The following is a 12,249-nucleotide window of genomic DNA, read 5'->3' on the forward strand; positions in this document are numbered from 1 at the left end:
CTACTCCATACGTTCCTATCATAAACATAATTTATTTTGTTCGTTGTCCCCACATGAGACCTATCGATTCTCTAAATACAAGCAACCAATATTTCTGTCATTAACAAAAATGTTATTGGAAAAAACTTCAATGTTTTGTCAGCCGTTGCAAAAAATTCTGTTTTGGTTTTATTTGGTCATTGGGTAAACCGTTCTGTTTTCATCAGTCATTGGATAAAATGTTTTTGTTCTCATCCATCATTTTACAAAATGACAATATTTTTCTGTGACTACAAAAATATAATTTTTTAGATTAGTCACTCTTAAATTTAAGGACATAAGAAAATGTTCACCTGTTTTTAATGTTTAAGAAGAAATTCTTGCCATAGCAAGAAATTACTTAAGAAGAGCTGTAAATAACGAATACTTGATAGCTAGTAATCCAGGGTTGCCACCCAGTGATTTAACACCCTTTTTAGTGATTGTTTGTCTTGCCTAGTTATCTTATTTGGCCTTGTGATTCTTACCAACTTTTGGAGGAAATTCAGTGATTTTTTAATTCTATCAGTGTTTTTTTTTTTTTCAAACCCCGAGAATAGCACAGAAAATCAAATGGAAAAAGGACATACACCTTTGATTCAGAATAACATTATTGTTGGTATTCTAGTTTTGAGGAGACAGTCTGCAAGCAGACACATTACCGTAAAAAGTACAATGTGTTTTTTTTTCATTTACGTGACTTTTTCTTTTAATTAACTAAAAAAACAAGTCTTTTTTAACTGAAAGTAAGGAGCGACATTAAAACTTAAAACGAACAGAAGTTATTCCGTATATGAAAGGGGCTATCCCCTCCTCAGCGCCGCGCTCTTTACGCTAAAGTTTGACTCTGTCTCACAACTTTATTTTTTTAAACAATAAAAAACTTTAGCGTAAATAGCGAGGCGTTGAGGAGGGGACAGCACCTTTCATATACGGAATAATTTCTGTTCGTTTTAAGTTTTAATGTCGTTCCTTACTTTCAGTTAAAAAAACTTGTTTTTTTTTTAATTTCTGAACGTTTTTAAATTAATGTGGCTTTGATTTTGGCTCACCGTACATGAATAATTAAAAACAACTTTGCATATTAATATTCCGTTTTTTGGCTAACTGGCTTTCAGGCGTAACTTACGAAATAACTTATGTGACAAATCTTTATACTTGTGTGTTTTTATAACGTAAATTTAGGAATCCACCCCCTAGTCAATAACACGCTCTTTACGCTAAAGTTCGAAGTTTGTTCGAATCGTACAAACCCCTGAATCACAAAGGCCGGTTAATTAGAATAGATAGCTCTTTTGAAAGTACGAAAAAAAACTTCAGCGTAAAGAGCGAGGTATTGACTAGGGGACGAACCCCCTCATATACATAATAATTTCTGTTTGTTTTAAGTTTTAATGCTACTCCTTAATTTCAGTTGAAAAAAACTTGTTTTTTTATTTAATTTCTGATCGTTTTTAAATAATGCTGGGAAATCAGGCGCCCCCTTCATAGGCATGTCCCTTCCCCCAAGGAAATATCCTCCTTGGAAAGATCCTCCCCCGTACTCCCTACTCCGACCCCAACCCCCCCCTAGCACAAAACCATCCGGAAAACGCCTGTATACTTCCCAATAACCCATACTATATGTAAACAATGGGCAAAGTTTATAACTTGTAGCCCTTCCTTTGGGAATTTTGGGGGATTAAGTCATCCTCAAAGACATATATATTAGATTTTCGACTATGCTGAACAAAATAGCTATCTCTAGATTTTGATTGGGTGACTTCAGGAAAATAATGAGCGTGGGAGGGGGCCAAGTGGCCCTCCAATTTTTTTGGTTATTTAAAAAGGGCACTGGAATTCTTAATTTCCGTTCGAATGAGCCCTCACATGATATTCTAGGAGTACTGGATCGATGCGATCACCCCTGAAAAAAAAAAAAATAAATAAACATGCATCCGTGATCTTTCTTCTGGCAAAAAATACAAAATTCCACATTTTTGCAGATAGGAGTTTTAAACCTCTAAAGTAGGGTTCGTTGATACTCTGAATCTGATAGTGTTATTTTTAATAAGATTCCGTAACTCTTAGTGGCTGTGTCCCCTTTTTTTCGAAAATTATGTCACATTTTCTTGGGCATGTTATTTTGACGTTTAAGACTAAACTTAATAGAATTTATATATTTGAAATAATCACAAGAATCTAATTCTTTTTTTTAGAGTTTCGGTCACTATCGCTCCTTACTTACAGTTCTTTACCACGAACTGTTTGATATCTACTTTGTCTGCTTTCTTACTATTGTACTTATGAAGGGGGCTAAATTGTACCCCTTCCTCCAAAAGCAGAAATCGACTCTACTATTTTGTATGCATGGCGCTTTCCACTAGCGGATCCAGGGGGCCGGGGGCCCTGGGCCCCCAAGATTTTTCTAGCGCCCTCTTTCTCTGTTTTTTTCTTTTTTTCACTCTTTTTTAGAATATATCTGTCAATTTCGGTCAATTATTGGCACCTTTGTCGCTTTGGCCCACCCCAAGATTTTGCTCATTGGCACCCTTGTCACATTGACCCCAAGATATTGCTCTAGATCTGCCCCTGGTGCTTCCCCCTGGACCAAAATGTGAAACAGCAGAAGATGCGTGGGTAAAAAATGGACTTCGTTACTGGATAAGTTGATGAGCCGAGTTGGTGAGAACCATGGCAAATTGACTGGAGGAATGGAAATCGTTCAATGTTACTGAACTCTGTTATGTCTTCACAATCTTACAGTAATAAATGGCCTGGGCGATGCAATCCAGAACAACTACTCGTTTCTGGAGCCATCATGGTGTTGTTCAAAGATTTATAACTATGAGCAGATATTTCCACAAATTAAATTTATATCAAGCAAGAACAGGAACAGATTAACTATCAAAATTCAGGTACATTTATTCGTCTTAATAAGACTAACTATAAACCCTACTTACCTTAATTGACGTCACAAATTCAACATCAGGGGGGAATCGAAGAGAACGCTTCTGATATCGGAGAATATGTATAAATAATATCCATTCAATTATATTTATTTTATGATAATTATAATTATTATTTGGAATTTCGGTTTAAAGTTTAAAATGTATTTCAATTTTTTTTTCATTAGATATCATAACGTTTCTTCATGAAATTTATTGGAAATATCAGGGACCCAAGCGTCCCCTTTAATATTTACATTTTGGCTGATTTTGAACCGCAACAAAATAGGCTGCTGATTTCTTTTATTCATTAAAAAGAGATTTTTCAACTTAAAGTAAGGACAAACATTAAAACTTAAAACGAACAAAATTAATCCCTTGCATGAGGGAAGCTGCCTATTCCTCGTCCTTCTGTCTTTGCGCTAAAGTCTTGAAGTTTTTTGAAAATACTTTCTCATACAAATTTGACGGCTGTTGAGTTTCAGGGGTCGCTTATAAAGAATTGGGACAAAAAATAAGCTTTAGCGTAAAGAGCGAGAGATGAGGAAGGGTAAGCCCACATCATATACGGAATAATGTGTGTTCTTTTGAAGTTTGATATTGCTCCTTACTTTCAACTAAAAAAAAATATTTAATTTTGACTGTTTCTCAAATCATGCCAGGAAATCCCCCTCCCACCATGTATAATTTCCCCCGTAAACTTTCTTTCTCATGGAAAATATTCCCAATGGGAGATTCTCCCCACTCCCCCCCCCCCCCGAAAAAATCCGTATATTTTCCAATAGCAAATAATATGTGCAAATTATTGGCAAATTGCATAACTTACAGGACTTTCTCCAAGGGCTTCGGGGTTCATGTTATCTCCAGACGCATATTTATTGAACTTCTCAGCTATGGTGAACCTAATCACTATCTCAGAATTTGATTGGATGTCCTTAGGGAAAAAAGGCTTGGGAGGGTTGCCCTCCAATATTTTTAGTCACTTAAAAAGGGCACTAGAACTTTTAATTTCCGTTCGAATGAGCAATTTCCCTATCTTCTACGAAAATTTATTCCATGCGATCACCCCTGGGAGAAAAAGAAAGAAAAAACAAACGGATCACCACGCTTCCGTGAACTTTCTTCTAACAAAAAATACAAAATTACACATTTTTGTAGATAGGAACATAAAACGTCTATAGTGGGGATTCTCTGATGTACTGAATCTGACGGTGTGATTTTTGTTAAGATCACTTGATTTTTAGGGGAATTTCCTCCTTTTTTTAAAAGCAGTCTAATTTTCTCAGGCTCTTAGCTTTGATGGGTAATATTAAACTTAATATTTACGTAAATTAGGAATCAGTACACAAAGCAAGTTCCTTCTGATGTATTAATTATTATCGGAGTTCGCTCTTTTAGAGTTGTGGTTACTATTGGGCCGAGTCACTCCTTACTTACAGTTCGTTACCACCAGCTGTTTGATAAAAAACAGAATAGAGGGCAGACTTGTAAAAAAAATTGCAGTCACATCTTTTACTCTATCCTTACCATAGGTTGAATAAAATGGCGAGAGAAAAATTAACCAGGTAAAGAGTCAAGATTATAAGGAGGATGGCTACTTTCTCCACTTTCATCCAAGACTGTCAGAAACATTTAATTTCTAATGAAAATAATTTTTGTTTTAATTGAGGGAGGTTCTCACTCCTACCCTGAAACTGGTATTATGTTATGGTGCATTGTCCTTCGGTTACAAAAGAGCGCTAGAAATTGAAATTTCTGCTGGAATGACACCCCTTTTAATGATATTTGATTAACAGGTTCCATGCGATCACCCTTGGAGAAATAAATAAAAAATATATAAAGAAACAAAAACCTATAAATAATAAGTAGGAAATAAACTGAAAGAAACCATACATAAAGAAATATCACACAGTAAATACATTTGAATTTTCAGGCAAATTTTCTGTTTTGTTGATAAATTCACTAGCCAAGAGATAAATTTACAACTGAATTCCCCTTTTAGCCCCCTACTACGTAAAGGCACTCTAGCCCCTTTAATAGAGATATAGCCCTAAGCCATATACAAAGCTTCGCTGACTTTGTTGCTTTACATTATTTTTGTACTTATTTCTTATCAACAACTGGTTCATGGTGCCAAACAAAGCCAATCTAAACAAAATAGCAAAGTTTTCTATGTAGTCTAGGGCTATTTCTAGTCCTATTAAGGAGGAGGATGGGTGCATTTGCGAGGAGAGTTGTTAGTTCGTAACCAGCATTAAAAAGTGCAGCAAGGGGTATTGTTCATTCTTCGGCAAGCAAATTAATCGAGAAAACCAAAATTTACCCATTTTCATACCCAAATAATCCATTATGCAAATTGATTCCTGTAAGGCATGATTTAAGTTAGCATAAAGAGCTTGGAGTACTTGTATGATATACGCTCTACCACTCAAGTTGTTCATTCATTGACTCAGGAAAATATATAATTTGGGCTATATATTTGCACTTTTGGGGTAAGGTATTCGGACAGTTTGAAGTTAGAAAGCAATTCTTACTACATAATATGCAGAATAATTGTATCTAACACATTAGGAATGCAGATCCGCTATACTTTACCCCCCTAATATGCAAATATCTAGCCCAAATTTGTTCCTAAGCGTTATATTTTTATCTTACTTTGGTATATTTCATTTGGATTGAGCGTCAGTAAAACATATTATATGAATATTAGGTAGGGTGTATATCATACAAGTACCGAGCTTGGAAATAAGATGATAGTGCTCTCTGGAATTTTCTCTCCTAAGAAATGGAGTTATGGATGTTCCCTATGCTTGACATATCTTAGATCCTGTGGTAGTTAAAGTACATTATATCAAAATTCTGAAAGAAGAAAAAACTCAACCTCTTTTGTATTGATGTCCATGTCTGCATGATCCCAAACTAGATGTGTCAGGCGATCCCTCATAATACTGAAAATAATTCTTGGACTGTCTTATTTGTGTGAAAAAGTCCATCACAATCCACGAATATTGCAATATTCCAAATCCGTAAGATTAGAAACTAATTTAGCTAAATATGATTCAATTTTTTTAATCAATAAACTAAATTATCAACGACAAAAATAATGAAGCGTTCATTTTCATATAAATAGAATATATTTCGACTATGTTCACACTAACGTAATATCAAAGCATATGTTTGCAAATAGTAACGGTGTAGTTAAAGGCTATAGGTCGGCTGTAGTTACCCACAAGCATTTAAGTTTCTCCGCTTGATTGAGATGTTATCAGTTATTACTAATCACAGCTGATCTGAAAAAAAATTCAGAGAAAGGGAGAAAGAAAAATTTATACTAGGTCCAAATTTTATATTTGCAAAACCTGTGCTATATCATAAGTGGTCAATAATGTAGATATGATGAAAACAACGGTCATATTGCGCTTGGTTAACAGGAATAAGATGCATTAATTACATCAAAGGAGCTTCCAGTTACTTAATAATTCCTTTTTCAGCAAGTTTAGCTTTAAGAGAGAACAAAATCCCACTTGATGAATGTGGCCACACTATAAGAGTCAAATTGCAAATCGGTGCTACTCGGCAAACATATGCTTGGTTCTCAGCACAGTTTATAGAATTAGCAGTATGATCATTCTCTATCTCACCCATTATAAAAACCCGGACCGGGGCGCGAGTGCTCCGGAGAACGTTTTTGCAGATATAAACATAGGCGAAGTCAGATTAGCGGGAATGCAGGCTAGTCTGTTTCCGATTGTTTCCATCAAAGTGCATTGAAACAATCGGAAACAGACTAACCCGCATTCCCGCTAATGCAGATATAAGTGGGAGGAGCTTTTTGTTCGCACCGAGAACGAAGACCAGAAATGATCTGCGATAAGCTTACTGGTATATTCTGTCTACTGTGGTTCTCAGAGAATTCGCTGAAAGTTTGTATGCGAATCATGCAGAATTTTCAATTACAATCTCTGGATTAAATGTAGGAACAAGAATTTTATATTCCACCATCTGACTGCAATAAAAGCTGGATATATTGGAGTCTTACTGCACAAATTTCAAAGTGCGCACGAACGATAACATTTTGCCAAGATGTCGACGTTTTTGCAGGTAAGTACGAAAAGTGTATTGCGAATGTCAAGGGGCGTAGCTCCAGCATTTTTATTGGGGGGGGGGGGGCAAGAGCGGTTCATATCTGGATAGTCAAGGAGCATGGGCTATATAATAATTTTTCTCAAAATTATTGGAGGGGGGCAACTGACCATCCCTCCTTGCCCCCAGGAAACGACACCCCTGCGAATGTCTGAATGGGACCACTTTAAAACAGGTTCAAGTACAGGTTCTTCTAAATGTGAGGGACGATTTTATAATTTATTCGGCTAGTTTTCACAAGTCACTGAAAAGGGTTATCACAAACGAGTTTTCCAAACTTAGTTCTTCTCTTGGATATAACAAACAACGAAAATTTTATGGTTAGATGTGTAACGACGCTTCTCGACTGGCATACAAACATAGAGGGAAAGGAGGGGCTTCAAAAATAATTTTTGTATCATCCTTTATGGTTTCTACGAGCTATATATTTCACCTGTTTTCAAAGCTGCATCCTCCTTGAAATACTCATTTCTCAAAGCAAATTACAGCATACATATCGCTGCCTCCTAACCTCAAGTATCATTCTGGATTTTTTGGAGAGTCTATCTGGGAGAAGCAGTTTAGAAGAAGTTTTTTACAGACAAGACTTCATTGTGACAAATCTGGTCAAATTGTAGCCTACCAACTATCGCAGTTAATATCACGAATTGTAGAAAACTCTGGGATGAATGTTATTGTTAAGTATGCTAATATGCTATTAACTGATGTTAACTCGAAATGAAAATAATCACTGTTTCCCTACAAACGTATTATTAAACCCTGAAAAATATATAACGAAATATCGATGTCGTTTGAAATTGATTAGTTCCTCTATATTTTATTTTCTGAAAAATTTTTAGAGATCACTGTGGAAATTTTAAACTCTTACAGAATTAAGATTCGACACCATATGCATCTGACGAAGCATTATAACTGAAAAGCACTCTCGTCGAACTAAAAACTTCAAAACCACAATGAAGCCTTTAACATGGAAGTGCTAAAAACATCTTCAATTGGCCATATTACAGTTTAGTGCTGAGCGCATAATAGCTTGGAAAAATCTCCCTCTTCCTTACAAACGTCATTGACTGCACAACTTTTATAATAAATTTAAAAAAAAACAACTTTTTTCTACTGAAAGTAGGGAGCAACATTAAAACTTAAAACGAACAATTTTTATGCCCTATATGAGACGGGTTATCCCCACCTCAATATCTTTCTCTTTACGCTAAAGTTTTTTAGTACTTTAAAAAAAGGTTATGATTCCAATTAAACGGCCCTTGTGTTTCAGGATTTGTTCCTAAAGAATTGGGACAAAAGGTCGACACTTTAGTGTAAAGAGTGAGTGTTGAGGAGGGGTCAACCCCCCTCATATAAAGAATAATTTCCCTGCATAAAATCTTCTGGAATATCACTACATGCAAAATGGAATCGCCAACGAGAAAGTAAGATAAACAAAACGAATTTCGTATATGGATTCTGGAAAATTCCCCCTGTGTAAAATTTCTCCTGGAAAGTTCCCCTTGGAAATTTTCCTCTTGGTGAAAATTCCCCTCCCCCATAGAAAATCTATCCCCAGAAAATCCCCCATTGAAATATGTCTGCATTATTCCCAATAAGAAATACTGTGTGTAAACAATGGGCAACCCGTCCTCTGGGAGCTATGGGGGTTCAAGTCACCCCATAGGCATAGTTCTTGGACATTTCAACTATACTGAACAAAATGGCTATCCCAAAATTTGGATTGAACGACCTTGGGGGGAAAGGTGTGGGAGGGGGACTAGTTGGCCTCCAATTTTTCAGTCACTTAAAAAGGGCGCTAGAACTTCTAATTTCCGTTCAGATGAGCCCTCGTCCAATTTTCACGGACCATTGGTTCTATACGATCACCCCTGGGAAGAACAAAGAAAAAAAAAAAAAAAAAAAAATTAACACACATCCGTGATCTTTCTTCTGGCAAAAAATACAAAATTCCATGTTTTTGTAGATCAGAGCTTTAAACCTTTACAGTAAGGCTCTCTAATATGCTGAAGCTGATGGTGCAATTTTCAATAGGATTCCTTGAATTTTGGCGGAAATTTCCCCCTTTTTTAAAACCAGGCAAATTTTTTCCGGCTCACAATTTTTGATGAGTAACATTAAACTTAATGAATTCCATATATTTGGGATCAGCATAAAAAGCCAATTCTTATGATGAATCTATTGTTATCAAAATTCAGTTTTGTTACCACGAACTGTTGGATATATGTAGCCAAAAACAAACTGTCTATTTATAACATAATCAAGCAATATTTCTGTAAAATGGATTCATTTTCTTTCCGTACCTTGCTTCGATGTTTATATTTAAAGTTCTCAGGGGGTGGGAAGCCCCCCTCCTATTTTCTGTAATTTCATTGAAAAATCGAAAAGACAACAAATTTGCCCCCCCCCTTAGATTTTGGAAATACATTTTCTTATATTTTCATCAGAAGAGGAAAAATTCCTTGCCTCCTTTCCCCAAAATTTTCGTGAATTGGCACCCCTGATAGCGTTTCTTACGGAAATTTGTAAGCATACCTTTAATTTTTCTGGGGTTTTGACTTTGTAATTTTGTCTATTAGTACGTTTAAGATGCAAAAGGATAAGTTACCCAGACAAATATGAAATTACTCTATATGACAAACACGTTTCTTTTCCTAGAGTCTTCCTCTATTTTATGAATTCATTTCTTTTTCTGATTTTCATTCTATCCATTTTATTTTTCCAACGCCAAATTTTACCAATCTAGATTCTCAAAGTTGTTGCTTCCCTTTCAGAAATTTATATACCTAAGGGGATGGTAAAATATCCAGCGGTCCTTCCTTGTGATCACCAAATCTATAGATACTGGTTTGTATTAATAGTTTTTATGATTACTGAATTAAACATTTATTCTGGCTATGTAAAAAGTAAGCAACAGGAAATTTTACTCAATGACAGTACAACTGTCTGGCCGTTACATCAATCATCACAGTCCTCCAAAGAAATCCCACCAACATTTAAAGAGACAGACAGTTTTTTTTCACGCTAGTTGAAAGGCCTAATACCTATCAAACAGTTCGTGGTAACAAACTGTAAGTAAGAAGCGACCCGGCTCAATAGTAACCGAAACTCCAAAAAACGAAATTTTGATACCAATACATACATCAAAAGAATCAGATCTTTATGCCGATTTTAAATATATAAGTTTCATCAAGTTTAGTCTTACCCAAAAGTTACGGGCCTGAGAAAATTTGCCTTATTTTCGAAAAAATGGGGAGACACCCCCTAAGAGTAATAGAACCTTAATGAAATTCACACCATCAGATTCAGCGTATCAGCGAATCCTGCTGAAGAGGTTTGAAGCTCCTATCTTCAAAGATGTGGAATTCTGTATTTTTTGCAAGAAGAAAGATCACGGATGCGTGTTTATTTATTTTTTTGGTGTTTTTTTTTTTTTTTTCAAAAGGGGTGATCTTATCGACCCAGTGGTCCTAGAAAATCGTGGGAGGGCTCATTCCAACGGAAATTAAAAGTTCTAGTGCCCTTTTTAAGTGACCAAAAAAATGGAGGGCAACTAGAACCCCTCCAACGCTCATTTTTTTCCCAAAGTCACCTGATTAAAATTTTGAGATAACCATTTTGTTTAGCATGGGCGAAAAATATAATAACTATAATAATGTCTTTAAGGATGACTTAATCACCCACAGTTCCCGGGGGAAGGGCTGCAAGTTATTAGTTTTGCCCAATATTTAAATATAGTATTGGTTATTGGGAATTATACGGACGTTTTCAGGGGGGATTTTATCTGCTATTGGAGGGGGGGGGTGTCGAGGGTGACTTGGGAGGATATTTCCATGGAGGAACTTTTCATGGGTGAAGGGACATTGTTATGAAGGGGGCGCCAGATTTCCCAGCAGTATTTAAAAAAACGATCGGAAGTGAAATAAAAAAAAAGAAGTTTTCAACTGAAAAACTTTTCAACTTAAAACTTTACAACGTAAAAACTTAAAACAACCAGGAACTATTACGTATATGTTTGGGTTCGCCCCTTAGTGAATGCTTCGCTCTTTGCGCTCATGTTTTTGTTAGTACTTTTATAAGATCTATTTATTCTAATTAATGGCCTTTGTGATTAAGGGGTCATTCTTAAAGAATTCGCAAAATTCGAACTTTAGCGTAAAGGGCGAGGTACTGACTAGGGGGCGAACCCCCTAATATGTGTAATAAAAAATACGAATATAGAAGTTCGTTATGTATGTTAATTCGTAGGTTACGTATATTTATTACTAATAAAAACTTTCGTAAATAAAATTAAACAACTTTCGAGAAAGAAACGTTTAGCCAAAAAAAAGTAAAATTATTATGCAAATTTCGTTTTAATTATTCATGTACGGTAAGCCAGTTAAAAAAAAACAATTTTTTTTTTAACTGAAAGTAAGGAGTGACATTAAAACTTAAAACGAACAGAAATTATTCCGTATATGATAGGGGCTGTCCCCTCCTCACGCCTCGCTCTTTGTGCTAAAATTTGATTCTTTCTCACAAACTCTATTTTTTTAAAATAATAAAAAATAAAAAAAACCTGTTTTTTTTTATTTAATACCTCCAGTGATGACATGACACCCACAGCCCCTGGGGCAAGGGCTGTAACTTACACAAGTTGTCAATAATTTACATATGGGTTTATTAATGGGAAACGGGGCATGTTTGATCCTGTGTGTCAGATCTAAATGAACTAAACTAACTTAAAACTAAATAATTAAAATTTGAAACTGACTAAAATGAACTAATCAAACTTAAACTAAACCAAAAGACATTATGTGCATCCAGGCTGTCAAAAAGATGTAACTACAATATTTCAAGAACGCCTAAGTGCATTAAGATAAAACTTTCAGGGCATGTTGAACTAAATAAAAAGACACAATATAATATGTATCCAGGTTGTCAAACGGCGTACCTGCTATCTTTCAGGAACGGCCAAGCGCATTAAGTTGAAACTTTCAGTGGTTTCTGAGGGGGTGCTGAACATAATCAAAAGACACCACGTGCATCCAGGTTGTCAAAAAGGTGTAACTGCAATATCTCAAGAACAGCTGAGGGTGTTAAGTTATAACTTTCAAGTCACGCTGAGGGGATGGTGAACATCAAGACTTTTATTCATCAACGGTCTTTCAAAACATTT

At 35.6% G+C, this 12,249-nt stretch overlaps 1 protein-coding gene across 1 annotated transcript in view; it reads right to left on the reverse strand.

Moving 5' to 3' along the window:
* Positions 1-12,249, reverse strand: part of LOC148955555 (proton channel OtopLc-like) — a 64,555-nt gene that overhangs the window by 50,813 nt on the left and 1,493 nt on the right. The window lies entirely within an intron of this gene.

This window comes from Artemia sp. Qi Xiang Cuo, chromosome 2 (genome assembly GCF_049724085.1).
Source record: "Artemia sp. Qi Xiang Cuo chromosome 2, ASM4972408v1, whole genome shotgun sequence".
Taxonomy (NCBI): domain Eukaryota; kingdom Metazoa; phylum Arthropoda; class Branchiopoda; order Anostraca; family Artemiidae; genus Artemia; species Artemia sp. Qi Xiang Cuo.